Source organism: Protopterus annectens, chromosome 14.part0 (assembly GCF_019279795.1).
Source record: "Protopterus annectens isolate FY-2018-M chromosome 14.part0, PAN1.0, whole genome shotgun sequence".
In the NCBI taxonomy this organism is placed as follows: domain Eukaryota; kingdom Metazoa; phylum Chordata; order Ceratodontiformes; family Protopteridae; genus Protopterus; species Protopterus annectens.
The window spans coordinates 334,321,488-334,346,369 of record NC_056748.1 but is presented as its reverse complement, the minus strand read 5'-3'; positions in this window follow the sequence as shown (position 1 = coordinate 334,346,369).

Sequence of the window (24,882 nt, the reverse complement as noted above, 5' to 3'; positions counted from 1 at the left end):
TTCCTGTCTGTCCCAAATCATCATCAGATTGTCTTCTGTTTTCCTGCACATGTGTACAAACCACCATAATCTGTTTGCTGTTTTCTTTGATCTTTTCTGCAATTGGAGCTACTTTGGCTTCTGCTCTTATGTCCTCATTTCTTCATCTGTCCCACAGCATGTATCCTACAACCCTTCTCAGGCACTTCATTTCCATCACCTCTAGCTTCTTCATCTACTCTGCCTTTACTGCCAAGGTTTCTGTACCATACAGCATTACTGGTCACACCACTGTCTTGTACATCTTACCTTTCAGCTTCTTCAGCATTCTTCTGTCATAGACTACACCTGTCACTCTATGACAGTTGTTTGCAGCCTCTCTGATTCTAGCTTTGACCTCTTCATTCAGACTTCCCTTCTCCTCAACCACCGCTCCCAGATACCTGAAGCTGTTTACCTGTTCCACTATCTTTCCTTCTATCTCATTTCCCAGCTCTTTCTGATTTCCCCAGATTGCTGCCATTACCACTGTCTTATCTGTGCTTAGCTTCAAACCATGTGCCATCAGTTTTGCATTCCATTCCCCTATCCTTTGCTGAAGTTCCTGCTCAGAGTCTGCCTGTAATGCCACATCATCTTCTTACAGCAGCTTTGTTGATCTGTCCCCTCCAACCTGTTTGCTAATGTAGTCCATTACCAGTATGAACAGCAGTGGGCCCAGAGCTGAACCCTGGTGTACACTCACTCCCACTGGGAACTCCTCTGTGAGGCCAAACACTGTGCATACTTGAGTCATTGGGTTCTTGTACATAGCCTGCATTAATTCTACCAGTGTTTCTGGGACTTTGAACCACCACAGTACTGCCCAGATCAGCTTTCTTGGGACATTGTCTTATGCTTTCTCCAAGTCTAGGAATACCCAGTTGGACTCTTTCCTCATCTCTAGCTTCTTCTCAACTATCTGTCTCACTGCAAACATCAGGCCAGTTCTGATGTATCTTGATCTGACTCTGAATTGCTCATCTCCCATCTTACATTCTACTACTCTGTGTATCCATTTATCAATCACCCTCTCCAGAACTTTCATGCAATGTGATAGGAGTTTGATGCCATTGTACTGCCGACAGTTGTGGATGTCCCCTTTCTTCTTGTACACTGGCATGAGTATGCTTATTCTCCAGTCATCTGGGATATGCCTTTCTCTCCACACTGCTATGAGTACCCTCAGGAGGCATTTCTCCCCTATCTTGCCCAACATCTTTATCATATCTCACCTCTTTGTTAAAAACCTTGCCTCTTTGTCTCTCTCTGCCATCAATAAGTGAGGTGTTACCCTAGTGCCAACTCTTAGTTAGGTATACTCTTTTGTTTTCTGTTTGTGGTTTCCTTTTAAATGTTTAAACCAGTTACAGACCCCTGCCACTCTGCTACTTCTTTCTGATCCAAATGATCTGGCAGCACTTCTCCCTAAGCTAACAGTCCAACACTGAAGTCACTAGCCAGTTACCTTCAAACAGCTGCTTAGAGATGTAATGGACTGAAACTTTTAGAATTCTAGCTAAAGGCAGAAAAATAACTCAAACATTTGGCAAAACTGCTACCTACATTGTTACTAGCAATCACCAATAGTTTTTCACTCACCTCTGCTGGGGCTCTATCCACTGTTCACCCTGCAGGCTCACTCCACTCCCCTACCTTGCTCCCAATTCCCACTCACCCCCACTATCTGTACATTTATTCATCTCAACTCCTCCCACATCTCCTACCACCAAATTATACTACACCCCATCCACAAGACACATTCCACTCTTAAACTCCCCACCCAGCCTTAACAATGCCCCTTACCACATCATAGCTACTAAACCTAATATCCCTGCTAACCTCCCCCACTTGTCTTACTTATCTTACACAACTCTCTAACCCCTCCCATACTGCACCTTCACATTACACAACCACTTTCCAATATACTTCCACTCCACCCTTCACCTCCATAACTCATGAACTCTACTCTTCTAACCCAACCCTACTATTAAAACATAAAATCCTACCTATCCCACCCTCACACAACACACCCCTCCAACTTCACACCCACAAATCCACCCCCTATCACGGTTCAAACTCTCCAACCACATTAAATTTCCTTATACTCATTCTCCACCGCATTTTCCTCTCACTCTCTGGTGACACCCATCCCAACCCCATGCCACTACCACCACACAAACCACTAATTCCCCTTACACACACACACACACACACACACACACACACACACACACACACACACACACACACACACACACACACACACTCACACACTCACACACAAACACAAACACACTCACACACAAACACACAAACACACACACTCACACACAAACACACTCACACACACACATACTTAACAAGAAAGGTGGAGGTGTAGCCAAATCTACTCCTGTTCCTTTACCGTTAACCCATACACCAATAACATCCCAAACTTCACCAATGCTGAAATAATTATAGCTCTACTAAAATTCAATAATCACAAGTCCATACACATAGCTGCCCTCTATATACCCCAGGCAATAATATCCCAATACTAGAAGATATCCTCTCCTGGTTTTCTTCTAACATTAAAAATGAAACCTATATCCTAGGTGACATGAATATTAACTGGGCCACTATAAACCTTCAAGCCCCATCTCACATAGTCAACATCTTCAACTTCACCGAACTAATAAACTCTCCTACCAGGGCAAACAAAGATGGCGCCTCTGGCACAATCATTGACTGGATCTTAACATCCCATCCCAACCTTATCTCAAATGCAGGAATCATCCCAGACCCTCTCAGTGATCATCTGCCAGCCTTTGCCGACAGTCACCTCTCTCCTCATCAAAAGTAGCATCACTACATTCAAACTCATAACCTCTCCTACTTCAACCCTCAAACTTTCTCCGAATGTTTAAAACTTACTGACTGGCCCCCCCTAGAACACAGCCCCTTGATAATGCCATCACCTACTTCAATGAAACATTCTTAAACCTACTCAACAACCACGCTCCTCTAAGAACCAAACATGTCAAGGCTAAAGCTTCTCCTTGGTTATCAAAATAAATTAAACTAACCATGCTCTAGAGTCAAAAAATGGAAGCTATACCAAAAAAACAAACAACCTAGCTTCCTACTTGAATTCAAACAACTCCACAACTCTGTAAAAAAAAAGAAAAACTAGAGACCGCAAAGCATAGTACTCCAAACTTCAATCCGAACACTCAACCAACACTAGAAAATTCTGGGACACCATCTCCTCCCTTCACCACCCAGGAAATAAAGACAACCCCTGTCCAAACCCCAACCTCACCTATCTTGAAACTGCCACCCTATTCAACTCCTTCTTTGTGGATTGTATAGCTAAATTGTCCTCCTCCTTCCCTCACTGCCCGCCTAATCCCAACCCCGCCTGCCCACCATCCCTTTGGTCTCATACCTCCTTCCTCTCCCTTCAACTTAAAACCCATCCCCACAAGTACAATAAGAAAACTATTCCTCCAACTTAAACCTTGCTGCAATGCACCTGATAATCTACCATCAGCCTTCCTCCAAATATCCGCTGATAGTATTGCCTTTCCCATTTCCATCTTAATAAATGGATCCATCCAAGAATCCTATGTCCCTTCTATCTGGTGACATGTACACATCATCCCACTCCATAAGGGAGGTAAAAACACTGACACCACCAGTTTCAGGCTTACTACCATCCTTTCCCCACTCTCTAAAATCCTGGAAAAATGTATCCATTCACAACTGATGCCATACCTAACACACAATAACCTTCTCATCCCAACTCAATACAGCTTCCATCCTGGCCCTAGTACCATAACTGCCCTCCTTTCCTTTCTCAAGGCCATTAACCAAGCACATGACTAGGGCAAATTTGTACCTACCCTGTTCTTATACCTATTCAAAGCTTTTGACACAGTCTCCCACCCCTTACTGCTATGTCAACTCCCCTCTTTCAGCCTCTCTCCTTCCACCATAGCCTGGTTCTCTAGCTACCTCTCCGAATGACAACAAGCCATACAATGGAAATCCTCAACCTCTCCCCTCCTACACACCCCCACCAGTGTGCCCCAAGTTTCTGTTCTAGTCCCTTACTCTTCAATATATTTATCAATAACTATCACCACACCATCCCTGATTCCTCACTAATCCAGTATGCTGATGATTCAACAATCATCTGCTCAGCATACTCTCCCTCTGACCTACTTCTAAAAACCCAATCAGCTTTCTCTAAAGCTGAAACCTGGATGCAAAACAATCACCTGGCCCTAAACACAACTAAAACTAAACTGATGATCTTTTCTTCCTCTAGAAATTCCCCTATCAACATAAACTCCTTCTCTATACTCAGCCAGAATAATGTCGCCATCAAAATTGTATCAAATACTAAACTGCTCAGTGTTATCATTGATGAACATCTAAAATTTGACACCCATATCCAAACTCTCACAAACTAGGACTCCTGTACAGACACAACCGCTACCTCACCCCCTCCACCAGAAAAACCCTAGCCTCCTCCTACCTTCTTCCCTTTCTCATGTTCAGTGTTCCTCTGCTAACCAATCTCAAACTCAGCCTACAATCCAAACTAGAATCCTGCTACAATAAAATAATCAAATTTCCCACCAATTCAAAAAACTCATCCCACTATTGCCACTTTTTCCATACTCTGCAATAGCATTAACTACCTAATTACCTGAATTTCCTCAAACTCACCACTGCCCACAAGCTCATCTTCAAACCTTCTAGCTGCTTGTCTCTTGCTACCATCTTAACCCCTATATTTCTAACTGCTCAGTCAGGTCATAAAACCAAAACGTCCTACAAATCTACAAACCCTCATGACCCCATGGCCACCTCCTGCTGTTCTGCTCCATATCTAAACTATGGAACTCTCTCCCACCCTTTACAATAGTCCAAACCACATCAACTTCAAATCTCTCTTGTTATCCCACCTATCTTCAAAATGGACATGCCCATGCCACTCTCCAGCATAACTTCCCCCTCTAACTACTCATCTCCATCCCCTGCTACACCTAATTCTCATACCATTACTTTGTCTTCTACTACAATCCATTAAACCAATACTGGATAGCCTTCTGTTGCACCTTGGCCAACCTTGTTAGATTTTCTTATATCAGTAAATGTATCTAACTTTGTACATACATTTCAACAATGTCCTGTTTGTATTTCTTTGCATGATTGTATTGTACGTCATATATATTATGCTGTATTCTCAGCCTGATCTAGATGATTATACTGCTTTGTGTATGTGTGTAATTGTTGAGTGGAGCTTTTCTCCTCGGGTCTCCACTGAAAACGAGTTTTTATTGGCCCAGTGGACTTCCCCAGTCATCAAACTGAAACTAAAGTAAAATAAATAAATAACATAAATAAATATCTGTGTGACCTCATCTGAGCCTGCTGCTTTCCCTGATTTCATTTTCTTTAGTTCTGTTATTACTTCTTCTACATTCGGCTCCTTTTCTTCTCTCATCATTGGCAGTTTCTTACTTACTTTTCATTAATTTATTTATTTTTATCAATTAGTTTGCTTCAAACACATGGCCATGTCCAAAGAGGCAGATACTCATGGAGTGGTTATTGAAATGGAGAGAGGAGAAGGGGGTGTCACAGAGAGGCTGTGCTGATATAAAAAAGTGTGAGAAATGAGAAGCTGATGAAATAGGGTTAAAAAAGATGGAAAAAGAAACACTGCACTATGAACCTTTTTTTTGTTTGTTTGTTTAAAATACCTTTAGTGAATAATCGCTTGCGACACAGGCAAACTTACATTTATGTTAAAGTAATCAAACTATATTAACAAGTTCATATTATCAAAGATTATATACCACATATATTATATATACTATATAATTAAAGCAACATTAATAAATTGTCCAATTCCTGCCTTCCTTTAAACCTCATTCCTCCTCCAAAACATTTTTTCTGCATGTATTGTTCCTATAATTTCTATTTTTTATGTAATTTACCCCTACACTTTTATAAAGATCCCACTTTGTGTTCTTTTATCTCTGTTGTAATATTCAGTACTTTAAGTATAGTCAGTTTATACTCAATTTCCATTTTCTAGCAATTGCTTTTTTGGCAGCCACCAGAACTAAATTTAAGAAAGCTTTGCAATGTCTAGGTAATTCAGATTCTATATCCCAATTCAAAGAAATCATTTCTTTAGTTAGACTCCTTTGCTAGCCAAGAATTTCTGACTGAGTACTCTGTAGAAAATTTTTAAAGTCTGCCAACTCATTACACTCCCAAAACATATCTTCCCAGTCACGTCTTTCTTCCCATCACACCTCCAACATTTGCCAACTATCTGAGGAAAATTCTTTGGAGTCTGTTTGGGGTATAAAAGTGTCTATGCAAGCACTTTTAGAAAAAAAATCCTAATTCTTCTAGATTTTGTTACATATTTGAGAGACATATGTCCTCCAATCCTTCCTTTGTGAATTGCTTATCTCATCTTTCTTCCCAACCTTTTCTGACCTCCTCTGATTGATTCCTGTAGTTATTGTGCAATATTTTATTTTCCCTACCAATTAACAGCAGCTTCTCCTTTAGATTCAATTAAAAACTCAACCAGTGCAGGTCTTTAACTTAGCATTTCCCTATCACTTTCTCTTTGTCTATACTCTGATAACAATTTCTCATAGGGAAGGCAATCTCTAGCCTGTAATCCAAATGTCTTCTTGGCTTCTTTCCATTCTATTACTTTCCCCCCTCTAATTATTTGTTCTCAGTACTTTGGTTCCTTGGCCAGCTTCTTCCAGTATATTCCAGCCCCCCTCTTGTCTATTCTCTGTACCCTTAATTGCAGTCATCCCTACTGGCAGAATTTCCTTTCTCCATTCCCATGTTGTCTTAGTTCTTAGTATACTTTCTGCTGCTTTATGAATATAACATTCTGTATGACTGTTGTTATTCTCCTTAAGGATCTGCACCCAAAATCTCATGCCTTCCTCGTTTCTTGAATTACTATCCTGCTTCATTGTCATCCATTTCCACTTTGAATTGTAGCTTTCTGCTTGTGTTATGCATAAGAGCCTTAACTGTGCAGCTTTAAATAGGCTTTCAAATCAGTAATCCTAAATGTCCTTGTTCATTTAGGAGGATCAACTTATCCCACGAACCTCTGACCATTAGGGGCCATGGGATGAATAAATGATATTTAATAGGACAAGTCACTAGACATTGTGCTCGTTTGAAGAAAAAAATATATTTTTTGGAAAAGTTTTGCTAAAACTGCAATTCGATGTATTAAATATAATAAAAGTGGTTTAGTTTAAAAGCTGAATTTAGTTTGAATTATGTCATTTTGGATAAATTATTATATAGACACGTGAACTATTACTAGAACACATACAGTTATGTTTACTTTAGTTAAGCTTTTAAGTAAGTTAATATAGAGCTTTGGTTAAAATTGCTACAAATGAGTAGGGAGTGAGATTCTAATATTTGTTCTACAAGGAGGGGGGTTGTAAAGTGAGGCAGAATGGAAAACATATTTGAGCTTGAGCAAATCGTGGAAGGCTGCTGAAACTTGTACTAAAAGGGATGAGATTTGCCAGTTATGAAATCAATTAAGTAAATTGATCAAAACATGGACATATGTTTTCTGTCTTCTGTAGCAGTTTGTGTCAATTATATTAACTAACTCCTTTATTTCACAGAATTATAAGTAAAAGTGATATTGACATTTTGTATTAAGTTGATAAAGGACATAGTAAGGGGACCTTTTGTTAACCAGGGGATTATTATACAATAAAAGTTTTGGGGAGTATATGAATTATGAAGTACAGTTCCTAGGATAAGAGAATTTTTCATGAGATTGAAAGATGGAATCAAACAGCTAATGAAGATAGCACGGGCCCATAGTTGTGACAATAAGCAGCAGCCACAGAGATTATAACAATAACTAGTTATGGGAAATTAAAAAGAAGAGGAAATGGGAACTCTAAGAAGAGAAGAACGTAGGACAGGAGTACACAGTGAATACTAGTCTACTCATATTAAACACTGGCTAGCAGAGCTGAGCATTCTTTCCAGGTGAGGAGACTTAGGTGGAGCTTGTATCTTAAACTAAGGTGAGCCAAGCCTTACCGAGGTAGGGGAATGCAAAGGTAGGGAAAAAGTGTTTTACATTGTGGGCTTGAGGAATCCTACCAAGAGGCAGGGAGGGGTGGTAATTAGTACATTAGGTAGAGAGGCGGTGGAGGTAGCATTGTTGCAGGTGTTGAACCCGAAGAAAGATGTTGACATCAGAAGTGGCTTTAGACAGTTAAAGTGTGTGCAAAGAGAGTAAGAGATGTGGGGAGTTTAGTTCAAGGATAACATAGTTAGAACAAGACTAAAAGAAATCAAAGAAGACTCCGAGGGAAGGTGTGTCTCTGATGGGGATAGCTAGTGACAGTGTTTTTTTTGCCACATTATCTGCAGAATATCAGCCCCCCCACAATCCTTTGGCCCATAAATTTCTCATGAGGTGATAGTCATTCCTGGCCTTTTCTTTCTGCATGAGGTGAGAGACAATTACAGAGCTGTCATTCTGGCAGTGATTATGGCATTTGTGTTATGTGGCCCTGACTCTGCCATCTGGAGATGCCATGGGCTTCCCCAGTACTGTGGGGGGACAATGTACCCCCCCAATATAGAAGTGTGCCCACTCCTTGACCAGCCTCTACTAGGGTTACTGTTACTGCTGGCCAGTCACACCCATATCCCCCCTTCACTTGTTCTAAAGAAGACTGCCCTCCAGTACTCACCACGAGCAGCAGGTCATCACAGTGGGAGAAGCTACCATAAACGTCCCATTCAGGTGAGTGTGCCAGTGTAAGCAGTGCATATCTTACCCACCCACCAAGTCTTCCAGCTTCCTGAGCTGCTAATTGATCTCTGGTTATCTGGGTGCAGTCAGGGCTTTATCCCCAAGTGCTCCAAATCTAAGTGTGCTAGTGGTATTTTAGGGGTTAATTGAGGGCAGGAAATAAGTAATTCAGGAATATTTGGACACTATAGAAAAGATGTGTAAGGTGGATAATGGGATACAAAAAATAGGTTATTCAGGAGAAATGAATTTCAAACAGGATGTCAGAGGGCTACTCAGGAAGGGATGAAGAAGATGGGTTTAGGGGATGTATGGAATTGGAGAACACGAAAATTCACTTTCTCAAGATAGAAGGGAGCAGGTGAGTAGGCTGTACTGTAGTGAAATATGGAAATAACACAGAAGGAGTTGCCGGGCCACACTCTATTATTAATGGATTGGAAGATGGAGACAAATGGGAAGAAGAGAGTTGGAATCCAAGTGGAATGGCTACAAAGAATGGTAGAATAGGTCTTGAAGGAGAATTAAGGGGATAACGTGTGACAGAATAAAATCAACATGTAGATGGAGGATAATGGATAAAGTAAAAAATGAGGAGTGAGAAAGGAGAAGGTGAGGGCACTTGAATAGAAGCTGTCGAGGTTAAAAGGTAGGTTGCAGCAGTAAAGAGGAAGTTAGATGAGGCCATAGACAAGTTGGAAGTTCAGTTGAATGAATGAAATAAAAAACTCGGATCTGAGAATAGATTTGCAAGATAAAAAGCTAGGGGGTGTTCCCAATGAGAAGTGGATATAAAGTTATTATATAAGACACTAAAGGAGCATTTAAAGAAGACATGGCTGAGAAAAATACAAGGAAGGGGAAATAATATATTTGCCTAAGGGAATTAGGAAATAAATTTAGGATGTTTTATGAGAAGATATATTGAGGCAGGAGTGTGAGATGAAGGATCTTAGGAGATGGGAAGGATAGGTATTTAGGAAAAAGAAAAGAGGGGAGTTTAATGGGGTAGTTCAAAAGAGAGGAGTGGTGGAGGCAATAAAGTATTCAAGTATTTGAAGAGCAGGAAGTCAAGGAGACCAGATGCTGAATTGTATAAAACTTTAGGGCTCTGGGTTATAGAGCAGCTGATGGGGATTTTCAATAGTATCTTAGAGAAGGGGGGGTGCTAAAGTCTATGTTTGAGGAATCAGTAATGATTTTGTGTAATGGGAAAAACGATCCATGGAAGTATTGACCAATTTCTTTATGCAATGTAAATGTCAAAATATTTGCCAGGATATCAGCAAAAAGACTGGAAAAGCAGTTACCAATGTGATTGGTGAGGAAGAGGTGAGCTCTGTTAACACTGTATCACCACCACATTACGGGATATACCTGCTGAATTGTTTGAAGGGGGCAAAGTTGAAAGGGGAAGAGAGAGCAGAAGCAGTGTCAATGGATATTCAAAAAGCTTTTTGTACTACACTGAGAGAATATTTGCTTGATGTTGTAGGGGAGATGGCTTACCTGGGAAATGCTTTGCAAAAAGATTGTAGAGTGTCAACCTTTGCTCATTAACCAAGATGATAAAGATGGCATTAGGGAGAAGGATGAGGCTAGGTCATCACAATAAAGGAATTGTATGGAATGCAAAATTCTAGATTAGGTCATGTCAGCATGCCACAGCAAGAAAAATGGTTTTCCAAGGAAATCTGATAAACAAACATGAATATAACTAGAGAAATGCTGTCATTCTGACTTTAAATCTGTAAAGAAATCTATACAGCAAAGTGTGTTTAAATATTTTATAAAACAGGAATCATTCTATATTTTCTGAATAAAGGACTTTTCAAATAACCTTTCTGTGTACAGTCAGCTGCTGTTTTATTGTTGCTTCAGATGAGGCAATATCACTGGAGTCTCTTAATATATTAGTAAACAATAAAAAGCTGGGACAACCAATAATTCACACGTTAATGTCAAGACCACCGGGATGGCTCGTAGCGTCATTTAGTGGTAGGTTATTTAAAATGTTAAGACATTTTGTGGGTAGAATTTTGCAGTTCTGTGCCATTTTGAGGAATCTTGATACAACACATGTCCAGTCTAAGCCGAAAATGTTTAGAACATCACAGGCTGCTACTGGGCCATGTTTGATATTTTTGTTGTATTTAATCTAAGTGGGCTTTCTTTTTGGTTTGGAAATAGTAGCTTTTTTTCTACATGAGGAACCAGTAAGGCAACTGTTCTTGACTGGTTAGAATTTTGTCTAATGCATAATATAGAGGATTATGATTGGGTCACAAATCATAACCTGTTTATTATGTATTTGAGACCTGGATGCCAAGAAATTCACCACAATAGCGAAGCTGGAGAGGTGGTGCTTCACATCCATGATGAGAACATGTAATATTAGGTTAGAATTGACACCTCAGTCATAATTTTTTGCAGTACGTGGAGCTTTACCTGCTCTAGTTGCAGTAAAAAAATGCTAAATGTTTTATCAGCTTTCAAAGCTGTAAAGCACCTAGTGACCACAGTTAAAAAGGTAGTGTAACTCGGTCCTTTACATTTATACTCATCTTCCATGCCTCTTAAATGTCCAGACATTCACAGAACTTCCAAATTTTTGCCTCTTACATTTGGTCTGTTCCTCATAAAGTCTGTGTTTTTTGGACAAATTACTGAGGATTGAAGGCACTAAATAATAACACATATTTGGGTTTCAGACTTTATATCCTTAAGAAAATGCTGGCAAACACTCATCCTTTTATTCTAGAAACTTTCTAAGTTATAACGGGTAGCGTGGACTTGTTACCGATGAACAGCAGGTAGAAACAAATCTTTTATTCTGCCATTGTCATTTGCTTGTCAGTACGGGCAGATTTTAACTTCCTAGCCCAAGACCTTACATTAACAACTTAAGTAGAGAAAGCTTAACATTTGTTAAGGTTGTATCTCATGCCATTCTAGAGCTCAACTAATTCTAGATATCAGAGCTTAATTAGCACACTCCATCCACTAAAATTATGGATTTAACAGAAAGTATTGACTTCTACTGAGGGAGACAGCCATGCAAGTTTCTTTTCCTCCCATGCCTATAGATATTTTGGTGATTGTTTATATCACAACAAACCATCATCATACTGCATACAGGTGTTGATGGTTTCAACTTGATTGACACCCCATTGGGGCTGTCAATTAAATTACACTTTTTATTGTTATTCTAATTCTTTACTTATAACATTAAAACATTTAAGAAGGTTAAACTATAAAAATAGGAAGTCCAATGGACATTGCTAACTTAATATCAATGTAAGACAGCCACGCTCATCCAGCAAGGGGCTGTCACCCCACTGGACTCCTTGCTTTACGTGGTTTTAATTGAGTTGCAATCATTTTGGTGAATGAGGGGGTCAGTCTGTTTTTTGTCATCTTCACTTGATTCATACGGACATTTAATACTTGACAAATAAGAGGTCTGACATAAGGTTCACCCACATCACACTATGGGCAATGCCTGCTGCTGCGTATTCTAATGTAAACAATCGCCAATATCTTTTCTGAGATTTTTAAACAGCAGTATCTTTATGTTGCTGATTTCTATAAAAATTGTTTTTTATGCAATATTTATTGACAACCTTCTTTTCCTTATTAGCTGAGACACACATTAGTTTCAGAATTTTGTTGCTGCTATTAATAACACATGGTGCATACCTTTCTGTGGTAAAGCTTACTACCCTAGTGATACTTTTTGGATGATTCACTTTTTGGATGACAACTGTTTTCCCAATGTATTCAGGAAACCAACAAATGCAAGCACTGTTTTGTTTCCTGCAAGTAACCAACTTCATTATTTGACTGACTCATTGCCATATGGAGAATATGTAAGACGACCGATTAAGCAGACATTGATAAGATTTTTGCAAAAGGGGCCCTGTATAGTATTACTGAATTTCTAGTTAGGAGTTACAGTAGGGTAATGATTAGTACTGCCTTTGATAAAGTGAAAGAATAAGTTAAATATAAAGAGTGATTGTCATGAAGGAAAACAAGTGACCTTAGTTCAACCATACATTACAGGTTGTAGTGAGCTCGTACAGATTCAGCCCCGTAAGTTATCACAATCATAAAGGAATGTCGGCATGAGTTATTTACAGTTTCTTTAGTCAGGAATTTTATCAGTATGGCATAATTTCTCATACAGGTTGGGGGACAGTTTGACTGATAAATGGAGCTGTAGTTATTATGAAAGTGTGCGATGTAGACTGGCATACATATGGGCACATTTGTCAAGAACATACAGTCATGACACATGTAACGCACTACACTCAGAAAGGAGAATATTAGTGAAAAACCTCATACTATGCAAGACTTTCCAAACCTTTTACTTGAAATGGCTGTGTCTACAATAAATCATCTGAATGCAATTATTTTATGTTGGCAAAATGAGCAGATAATTATTTATTTTATTTTACATTTGTTTACCGCGAATGCCCGACTCGGCCATAATGGCCCATTTTCAGCAGAGCCCGGGAAGAAAAGCTCCAAGAAAATATTTACATACAATTGCAAAAGTTTAACAATAGAGATGATGATAAACAGAGAGACAGAGGACAACAATTTAATTAAAAAAAATAAATAAAAAAAACATGACATTCTGTACAAAAGTTAGAGAGCATAAGGGTGCCTAAAACTCAATTTGAATCATAGTTTTACCAATTAAAAAGCAGGATTTGAGAAAATGTAGAGAATACGGGTACAGGAACCTTCACATTGCTGCAGAACAACACTTCCACACAGCGCAATTAGGAAATCTATCTTATTTTACTTATTTTACTTATTTCTTTATCTATTTATTGTTTTTGAAACAAAACATGAAAATAAGACATTCAAAAAAATTGATGTAGCATTTATTAGCTAAACATGAAACAGAATATAATATAACATTTGTAACTATTTCTCCTGAGAAACTGAATAAGAAAATTCCTCTACAGGTTCTGAAGTGTGTCTGTTATTCTTCACTTTTTAATGTTACTTGAAACTGTTATTTTGAGACACTACAAAGTGATTTTATCAATTACACATTAAAAGGAAAGCATTTGCAGAATTTTTCTCTACTTACTTTCTTTTTCATTGTACTGAATATGTACTCCACTGCTATGTTTTTTAGTTGCTTAGATCATTCTGTTCTGCAGGGAGGCAGTAAATTGGTGGTCTGTAATTTCTGTGTATATGCGTTTGACCAGCTGATGTTTAAATATTCAGTCTTCACTCTTTTGGGAATCAAGTTGTGTTGATAAGGGTTTTGTGACAGAACATCTGAGAAATGTGAGATGCTACACAGTTGAGAGTTATGAGCGTTTTACTTAAAATACACACATTACAAGCAACATCCTGCAATGAAAAAAATGCTACAGTCTTTTTCATATGGGTATTGGACTGTTGTAGAAACTACTGCTTGGCTGAATCTGGGAGAAAACCTGTTAATTTAAGTCATGCTGTTGGTATACAGTGTAGGTAGACTGGGCAATAATGCTAACAACATGCACTGATTTTCTGTTGCTCAGTATAATTTGGTAAGAAGTCGCATTAAATAATTGTGTCACAGTTACAAAATAATCGTTCCTAGATTAGTGTAAGTTTTCCAAATTTAGCGAGGCTGAATGAATCAGCATATGGCCATTAATTTTTTGATCCATTAATCTTTTGAGGGCAGTCATGCACAAAATTAATTATATAGGCAGTTCAGCTTCTCCTTCTAATTAACATTCAGTTTCTTAAGATTTTCAGTGTAGCTGGGGTTCTTTCTGTTGGAATTTTCATATATGATGGAGCTGGTATGTTACGAATGGAATCAAATGTTTGTAGGGCAGAAGGTGACAGGAATGAAATGCATGGCTTGGAAATGTCAAAGAACGTAATAGGGGTACATAATAGGGGTATTAGGGTATAAACAAATGAAATAACCTGTGAAGGAATTTTTTAACAACCGATAATCAGGTGATGGGAGCTGTGAAAGACTGATATTGAGGGGCAAGAAATAGAATGAAGTAATAAGGAATCACAGGTAAGACTGGCTTTAACCATCATTTCCAAGGTCTATTTTTGGTAAGGTGATTTCTCCTGTCTACCTGATGAATCTGGGCATCTTGGGGCAATGCAGCAATTGCCTCATGTACACAGACAACCCCTCCTCCTACCACCCAACACTACAACATGTGAGAGATGCACTTATATAGCCAAACTGGAAGCAAAGCTCTCTTCACCCAAGACTGGACTAGACAGTCAAGAGGGGAAGGTAAACACTTGCACCACACCACACTCATCACACAGTCCCTCAAAACCTACACCACCAGAATACACAAATAGAAACACAAAACACACACCTACATTCACGGAGGCTCTCAATAAAAACCTGCCCAAGCATCAGGGACATCCAAAGCATAAACACAAGCAAACTCCAACCCCCAACACAACCCAAATGATACATAGCCCACAAACTCAGTGTGCCACTCAACCACAGCCCTTAAGGCATAACAGCATACCCAACACTTTAGTCATAGGTGACTCTATAGTCAGGCACACTGATGTTCCACTCACTAGACTAAACAAGGAGAAAGTTACTGTCAGGTGCCAGGATCCACCACATAACGCATGCACTCGGGTCACTCCACAGTAAGTACAAATATGACACTGTCATTGTCCATGTTGGTGTGAATGACCTGAGACATACCTCCTTGGACTACATGAAGAGACATGGAGGAGCTCTCCGTTCTTGTATCCCAGGCAGGTATGACCCTAACCCTGAGTAGCATCCTGCCATCACCCAGAATGATACCACACTACAAGGACAAAATGATTGACTTCAACAATTGGCTAAGCTTCTGGTGTCATTCTAAGGGGATCCAGTATTTGTCTGCCTGGGACAACATGATCGACAGTCCACGATGCTTTGCCAGAGATGGCCTGCACCTGTCGCCCTTAGGATTCCATATACTGGTTAAGGCTCTTGCCACCCCTATAGTGCCTTTTTTAGGCAAGGTTCAAATGACAAATTCACCAACATAACAGGTACAAGCAAGCAAAATCTGAGGGTAATGCTACTCAATGCTAGAAGTCTAAACCTCAAAATGCACTCACTCGAGGCACTCCTTAAAATGGAGAACATTGACATCTGTGAAGTGACAGAAACCTGGTTCAGAGCTCCAGAGAGCACCCCTGCATTACCAGGCTTCAATTCATACCACACCTTTCGGCCACCTAACCCAGAAAGAAGCACTAAAGGTGGAGGCGTGTCCATATTCATTAAGGATATCCACACCTCCAGGCTAGTTGCACAGCATAATGCATCCGAGATTATCCAAGTGCAACTAACTCTGGGTAAGACCACAATCCAAATTGTAGCTTGCTACAAACCCCCCACCATGCCCCAGGATTCACACTCCTCATTTCTTGATACCCTGGAAAGTATTAGGGTACAACCCAACACCTTAATAATGGGTGATTTCAACTACCCCACCATTAACTGGGAAAACTACTCATGTACCAACTCTTTTGCTCAACGTTTTCTAGAATTCATAAATTCCAATGACTTGGATCAACTTTTTCTCACCCCCACCAGGGGCAGCAATATCCTAGACCTGGTCATTACCAACATGGGAAACCGGTGTTCCACACCAGAGGTCAATTCCTCGTTAGTCAGATCCGACCACAAGCTAATCAGCGTAGACATCCACATCCCACTCCCAGCCCCAATTAGGGAAACCATCGTAAAAAAAATTCTCAAAAACCAACTTCACACTTCTTAAGACAGAAGTGGCAAATTTTATGACACCCACGCAGATGGACAATAGAGGTATGACTGCCGAATCCTACACAAATGCACTTTATAAGCACTTACATGAGTGCATGGATCATGCTATCCCTAATAGAACCAAGATGTTATCCTCCAAAAAAAGGAAGCCAATCTGGTGGTCCTCTGCCATAAACAAACTCTACAACAGAAGAAAGAAACTGTTGCAAAACAAAGTAAAATCCCATGACTGGAGGAACTCCCTGGTCAACCTCAGTAAGAAGCTGAGATCCCTCATAAAATCCTCCAAAGCTAGTTACGAAAACAAAATTGCCACTGACTCTAAAGACAGCCATAAAGCATTCTATAGCTATGTCAAGAATCTAAATGGGAACACTCAGATCTGCTCTGAGTTACAGCATAATGGCACTAAATATACAGAGCCAACTGATATTGCCAACATCCTAGCAGATAGGTTCAGTGCTAACTTTACCCCCCTCACACCCCCTAGAGGGCCCATCTCTATACCGGAAGAATGCAAAGTTCCTATAATCACGGCTGCACAGGTAAAAAACACACTTTCCAAAGCCAAGAACACAGCATCCATGGAACCTGACAATATCCCAGGCTGTGTTCTACATGGACTACAGAATGAACTGGCACCCTACCTAAGTACCATGTTCAATCATAGCCTCACCTCAGACTTTTTACCCACTGAATGGCGCACCGCAACAGTTATCCCACTCCACAAAGAGGGAGCCACGATGGACCCCGGGAACTACCGCCCCATTAGCCTGATGAGCCTGGTCTGCAAGGCCATGGAATGTATCATCGTGGGACTCATAAACAAAGACATTGGTAATCTCCAAACTCTGGACCCTACTCAGTTTGGATTTGTAAAAGGCAGGTCATGTCTCCTAAACCTGATTGACTTCTTTGAAGCAGTCACCAAAGCCATAGATGAGGGTAAAATGGTTCACAAAACTTATCTAGATCATGCCAAGGCTTTCAACACCATCCCCCACTCTGGAATTATAGATAAGCTCACTAAACTAGGTACAAATCCCTATGTCACAAGATGGGTTGCCAACTGGCTCACGGACAGAACCCACACTGTGAAAGTAGCAGATTCCAAATCCGACATCAGACCAGTGACAAGTGAAGTACCACAGGGTTCAGTCCTGGGTCCTCTCCTGTTTGGTATCTACTTCTCTGAAGTGCAGGCCAACACAGAAGGTCTTTGGCTAACAAAGTTTGCAGATGACTGCAAACTAGGAGCCATAATCGAAACTCCTAACAATGTGGACAAACTACAAAAGGGCCTCACTGAGACAGATACCTGGTGTCAAAGCCATGGCCTGAAGCTCAATGCCAAAAAGTGTATTGTCATCCCCTTTCGTAAAAACTCTGTACCCATGAACTTCCACATAGCTGGTAGTCTACTTAATGCCAAAAATGTGATAAGAGACCTTGGGACACAGGTGGACAGTAGTCTCTCCTTTGATAATCACATCGCCACAGTGGTCAGGAAATCCTTCTATGTGGCTCATCTCATCACAAAAGGATTCTCATCCAGAAAAAAGAGGTCATTGTTCCCCTCTACTCATCACTCATTAGACCCATTATAGAGTACAATGCCCTTTTGGTATGTACCTCACAAGACATCTACAACAACTGGAAAGACCACAGAAATACCTCACAAAGAGGATTACTGGCCTCAAACAGATGCCCTATGCAGACCGTCTCAAAAAACTACAGCTTTACTCCATCGCATATCGCCTACTCAGGGGCGATCTCTGCCTAACATACAAAGCTATGTCTAACCCAGAGCTGTTGGACATGCTCCACTTAAAGAAATCCCAATCCCTCCGAGCTACACGCTCTAGGGACCTTAACCTTGTCACCGCAATAAACAGAACATGCTGGTGGGATAGATTCCTGTCCCAGAGACTTCCCATACTCTGGAACAAACTACCTATCTATGTCAAACAGAGCTCCTCATTAGCACTCTTCAATAAAAATCTTGATGATTGGATGGGAAATGGGAAATTCACCCCGGGGATCACTTCTGTGGCTCTGCTCGACAGGGCCACAGGAAAATAATTTTCTTGGGTGGCGAAAGCCAGGGTACATTTTTTGGCTAGGCTTGTATGGGCCCTAGGGCCGATAGCCTAGTACCTACCTATGAACCTATGAACCTAAGGGATAGAAAGCGGCATTTAGTAACAAAAAACAGTGATTCTCAAAAATGAAATCTTGAAACTATTATGGAAAATAGAATGAGCGTACAAGTTAAAGCCCAGTGCTAAGGGACTACATAGCTGATGCAGAGTCTTGACTAGTGAGCTCACGGTTTTGACAGTATACGTGATATACAAAATCAAATTTCGGATGGTCCACATTTTTAGCAAAGATCAAGATTCTGAGAAAAGGTTTTCTTGTATTAATTTTCTGCTTTTGATTTGATCTTAAGAAATAGTCTGCAAATAGTTTAGCAACTGATGTTATTTGGTTATATAGACATGATTTGTTTGTACAATTCTGTGTTTATGAAACCATGTTTATAAAGATGATTTAATATTGTTGTAGACAAGATTTATGTGTACTATTCTGTTATGCTTATGACAGCTTGTTTCTAAAAAGATTTAATAAAAAAAATTCTGAAGTTATGATGACAAGGAATGTATATATCCAAGCAAGTATAAAAAGTAATAGTCATATTAGAGGTCATTCATTCATTCATTAATGACTGCACACGGTGGAGAGGTTGTCGTAATGGTTAAGGTGTTTACCTAGTAATACCACTGTGCTGCTAGTAAAGGCACTTCCTGATAATAGGATCATAGGAGATTGCTAGGTTATCGACCCAGAGGTCATTTTAAGCCTAGCAGTTTTATCCCAATGTAATACCATAGAAATGCTAGTCAATATCCAAAATTGCATTTAGTGATAACTGCCCATGTCCAGGAGGGTTGTGAGCTCTATCCCTGGTAAGAATTTATGGTGCCCCATCCAGTCATCCAGGTTCTTCTTAAAAGGTGTCATAGAGGTGGTGTGTGTCACATGACTTGGTAGCCTGTTCCAATGAAGCAGCAGTGGCTGGGACATAAAGCTGTCCCTCCAGCATGTCTGATTTACATCACAGGCCATATTTAGATGCCTGGAATGAGTAACCCTAGTCATGTTCAATTTATAGATATGCAGCAAGTTCATTAGGTTTGGGTGTTGGATTGCTCTGTAGGCCAGGCATAAGTCTCCTCTAAGAAGATTATATGATACTGAGTATAGTGACAGGAACTTTAGTCAGTCTGTGTAAGGTACATGCTGGAGCCCCTTGATCTTCTTTGCTAGAAACCTCTGAGGTCTCTCTAATTGCTGCAGGTGTTTAGTAAGGTACATGCCAAATGGGGAGTTATACTCAATTATGGGTCAGATAAGTGCTGAGTATAGGGGGGTTATAACTTCTTTTGGTCTTGAAGTAATGCCTTTACTAATCATGTGTGCTATGTAAAAAGCTTTCCTTACTACAGTAGACACATGGTCTTCGAAGTTAAGGTCCCAGTCAATTTGTGATCCCAGGACCCTTATCACTTCATGGGTACTTAAGGTATTATTGTTGATTTGATAATGTGAGGTGACATTGATTGTACTGAAGGAAATGATGATGCATTTCTTTGCATTCAGTATGAGACCGTGACTAATAACAAAATCTCCGTATGAGGCAGCACAGCAGTGGTAATAAAGCAACAAGCACCAAACACCAACAATATTTATACTGTTAGTCATGTTTTGGGAAAAGGTAATGATAACACCAACAGAAATAATGATTATAATATGTCCACTATAGAGCACAAGGCCTTCATTTCTACATATACTTTGGATAGTTGTGGTATTGGTAATATTTTCTGTCGATAATCAGATTTCTGGTTTGGTGGGGATAAACCTACAGTAGTTATAGGAAGGATAGGTCTATTAAACATTCGTTAGAAAAACCTAAAAAGGTATAAATAAATAGTTGGAATGATTAAGTGTGGAAAGTGCCCACAATGTTGTTATATTTTAGTGAAGGACAGTATTACTGTACAGGGAAAGATGTATAATTTAACAGGTCATTTTTTCATGCGACTCAAAGAGTAGTGTACGTAGCTTGTTGTCAGTTATGTACAGCTTCCTATGTAGGTAAGACCTGTAGAAAGTTGAAAAAAGAATATATGAACATCAAATGGATATTAAAAAAGAAAAAAGTTCAAATGTCTTATTTAGGCTTATAGCGGAACAACCTACACATATATTTAAGTTTATAGTTATCCAACAAGTTATTAAAGATCATCAGGGTTTTATTACAGAAGAGCATTTGAATAACTGGGAATTGAGATGGAAACTTATTTTAAATGCTGTGAGTTCCCTTTGGATTAAATGAATGCTGGTCTATGAATTCTGTTCTGAAATTAAAACAATTAGAAGTGTAAATATCATAGTGCTCTTACAAGATTTAATGAGATTGGTGGGTTCAAAGGTGTGTATTTTGGTGAGAACACAATAGCATTAATTTTTGCATATTTTTTATGTACATGATGTTTACTTATTTAATCATACTAAAATCTAATGTTTATTTATTCAAATGTTTAAATATTTAAATTTGGGAAGAGCATTGTGAATAAATTGTACGTGTACTATTACAATCATAAAGTAATTTTAAACTGAAAGGGTGATTGGTTTATTATGCAATAGGAAGGGTATTTAAACAAGTGTTTTCAATTGTGCTGATAGTTCTGATGAAAACTTTGCAACTGAGACAAAAGTACTTAACTTTGTGGACTATTCTTGTGAATTTTTTTTAATTAAAGTTTTGTTTATTTAAGTTTGAACTGGTTACTGGTTGCTGCTTTATTACCACTGCTGCCTCATATGGAGTTTCTGATATTATTGGTTCTTGTTTTCTCTGTACCAGTTAGTGGTTTGGGACCATGACTAATACACCTGTCGCTGGTCTGCATGAGACCCTCCTGGAGTATACTAACAACATTTGGGGATTCAATGATTGCACCTAGTTTGCAGTCATCTGCAAACTTGGTCAGCCACAACCCCTTAGGTTTGACCTGAACTTCTGAGAAGTATATACCAAAAAGTAAGTGGCCTAGTACTGACCCCTGTGGCACCCCACTGGCAACAGGTTTGCTGGTTGATTTGGAGTCACCCACTTTGATAGTGTGTGTCTGGTTTGTGAGCCAGTTGGCAACCCATCTTACAATGAAGGGGTTTACATTCAGTTTGCTAAGTTTATTGGTAATACCTGAATGTGGCCTTTGCCAGGTAAGGTATGCTGCATGCACATATTTACTCTTATCAGTGGCCATGGTCACATTTTCAAAGAAATTCACCAAATTTAACAGGCAGGACCTGACCTTCACGAAACTGAATTGGGTAGGATTCAGGGTTTGGAGGTGACCTATGTCTTTATTTATGAGGTCCATAATGATACATTCCATGGCTTTACAGATGAGGCTGGTGAGGCTTCTGGGTCTATAATTCCCTGGGTCTGTTGCTAGGCCACGTTTGCAGAGGTGAATAACTTTTGCTGTCCTCCATTCCACAATAACAAAGCCTGTGGTTAGGCTATGATTGAAAAGGGTACTTACTGGTGATGCTAGTTCATGTTTTAGCCTGTTTAGAAGACAGCATGGGATGTCATCTGGTCCCAGAGAGGCAGTGTTTTTTTTGCCTTGTACAAGGTTTTGAGGACCTGGTCTTCAGATATGTAGGATGGGGTGGACATTTGGCGGAAAGTTTTTTGTAAGTTAGTAGGGGATAAGGGAGTGAAACTTTCATCAAACCTATGTGCTAGCAGGTTTGCTATCTCTGTGGGTCAGTGTGTATGATGCTGTTGGCCACTACTTCTGCACATGTTTGGGTCCTACCCTTTAGGTTACATACGTAGTTGTAAAAGGCCTTATTGTTATCCTTACTTGTACTTGCTAAGTTTGTCTAAAAGGAGCCCTTGGAGGATTTGACAAGTTGTCTTATTTGCCTGTTGAGGCTGAGGTAGGTGCATTCACATTGTTGGGGCCTTGTCTTTGTTTTCTTGGACAGCACATTTTTGTGTTTATTGTAAAGTTTGTTGATGCTGGATGTCCACCATGGCAGCTTGGGGCTCTGGTTTTGATTCTTTCTGGTATGGATGAGTTTATACACTTATGCAAGTGATTGTACAGGGCTTTAGTGTAAGCATTGGCGTAGTTACCACTTCCAGCTTTGGGTTGGGCTTGTAATGCATTTATACCTTCACCTAGGAGGGTATAGTTTCTCTTGGTGAAGTTTTTTAGTCTGACTTCACCATTTGTGAGTTCTGGTGCTAGTCAAAGGTGACTGATTGGTAGTTAGTTTTAACTAATGAGGGTCCAACAGTTGTGGCAGTGCATCTGTTTGACATGTTGGTGAGGACCAGATCCAAAAAGTTTGTTCCCCTTGCCAAGTTATGGACAGTTTTTTCCAGGGCATGTGAATTAACAAATTCAAGGAACTTTTGTGCTAGCAAGTTAGAGCTAACATAGGTTTCCCAGTTGATGATTTGATAATTGAAATCTCCAATAACCAGTGTGTTCAGTAAAATTTGGATTGTCTCCAGTTTGGTGCGGCTCAAGGCTAGGGACATCCATGCCTGGGACATACTCAGACAGCTCAAACATGTCTCTCTTCATATAGTCAAGTGAAGTACATCTAAGGTCATTAACACCAACATGAACTATGACAGACTCATAGAGGTACTTGTTCCTGAGAGACCTGAGTGCATGTATGATCTGACAAATCTTGGCACTGGACAGGCAGCTGACTGCGATTTTCTCCTTGCCCAACCTAGTGAGTGGGAGATCCGTGTGTCTCACTACTGAGTCTCTAATGACAAGAAAATTTGTTTTTGAGTGTTACGCCTTACTAGCTTAGTGGGTGAGACACCAGTGTTGCTGTGTGTCATGGGTGTTGTGGGGACTATGTTAGTTGTACCAGTCTTGTGTTTTGGAGATGTCTGGTGTTTCGGTAAGTTTTTGAAAGAACCTCTGCAAATGTGAATTTATGTGTTTGATGCATACTATGTGTACGAGTAATGATACTATGAACATATGTAGTGGTGGGTGAGTTGACAACCTTCTCCAAGTTACTGTTTTGAGTGAGAGAGAGCATGGGTTCTAAATTTTTGGTGTAAATGCATTTCTCACACTCTGTATTAGGGTGTGTTATTAGATATGGTTGTCTTTGCACATAAGGCAATTGCTATATTGCTTTAAGAGACCCAAGTCAACAAGATTAGCAGGAAAAACAAGGTTAACCCAAATGTTCATAATGCTAGGTTGAAGACTTTTGTTCACCAGGGGTGGCTATTCAAAATCGATCATGGAAGAGCTCAATGGATAGATATTGCTGAATGGGTTTAGGGAAAATTTCTTGAATTTAACTGTCCAGCTTTGGCTGACAACTGCAATGCAATGAGCGGTGCTGCATAATCTGCAAACAAGCAGAAACCTGCTCGAATGCAAGGCCTACATACCAGAAGCTAAAAACTTGAAAAAAAATAAAATGATTCAAAAGGACCTATGAAGATGCTTATTACAAAGCCCTAGACTAGCCTCCCTTTGCCAGACAGATCCCAGTCAGCACAATTCTCTCACAAAAGTGCAGATAGGCACCTTCCAATCCAAGTTGACCCAGAAAATGTGCTCAGATCAAACAAACCACTACAAACAGTTCTAGAAGCAGCAACCCTGCATCTGGACTATGTTACAGCTACTAACTACCCTAGTTTCAGCAGGAAACACTAGACAATGTCTAGAACAGCAGAAAATATAGCAGTGAGACACTAAAAACATTTAAGACAGCAGAAAATCAGCAAGGAAGCTCATACAGAAGTATGCTGGGAAAGTGTGAATCAATTTTCAGCAGTTTGCTTTTTAGATGATAGAGGTGGAAGCTTCAATGGCTACATGCAAGAATAATGCTTTTTTGAATCATAGAAGAAATGGTTGTCTGCAGAGTGATTTGATCTCTTTATATGCAGAGATAAATAACTAGAACCATTCTAGAAGATGTAACTTGAAAATAATAAGTTGTTTAAATGTATCCTTCCAAACTGTTAAACCAAAGCCACCCTACCGTAACTGAGAGACTGCAGTTCCAAGTTTTTTAAGCTTCCCATTGTATGCAAGTAATCAGTCCAAGTGATCCATTTGCATCTAACCTTGAAGTCAGA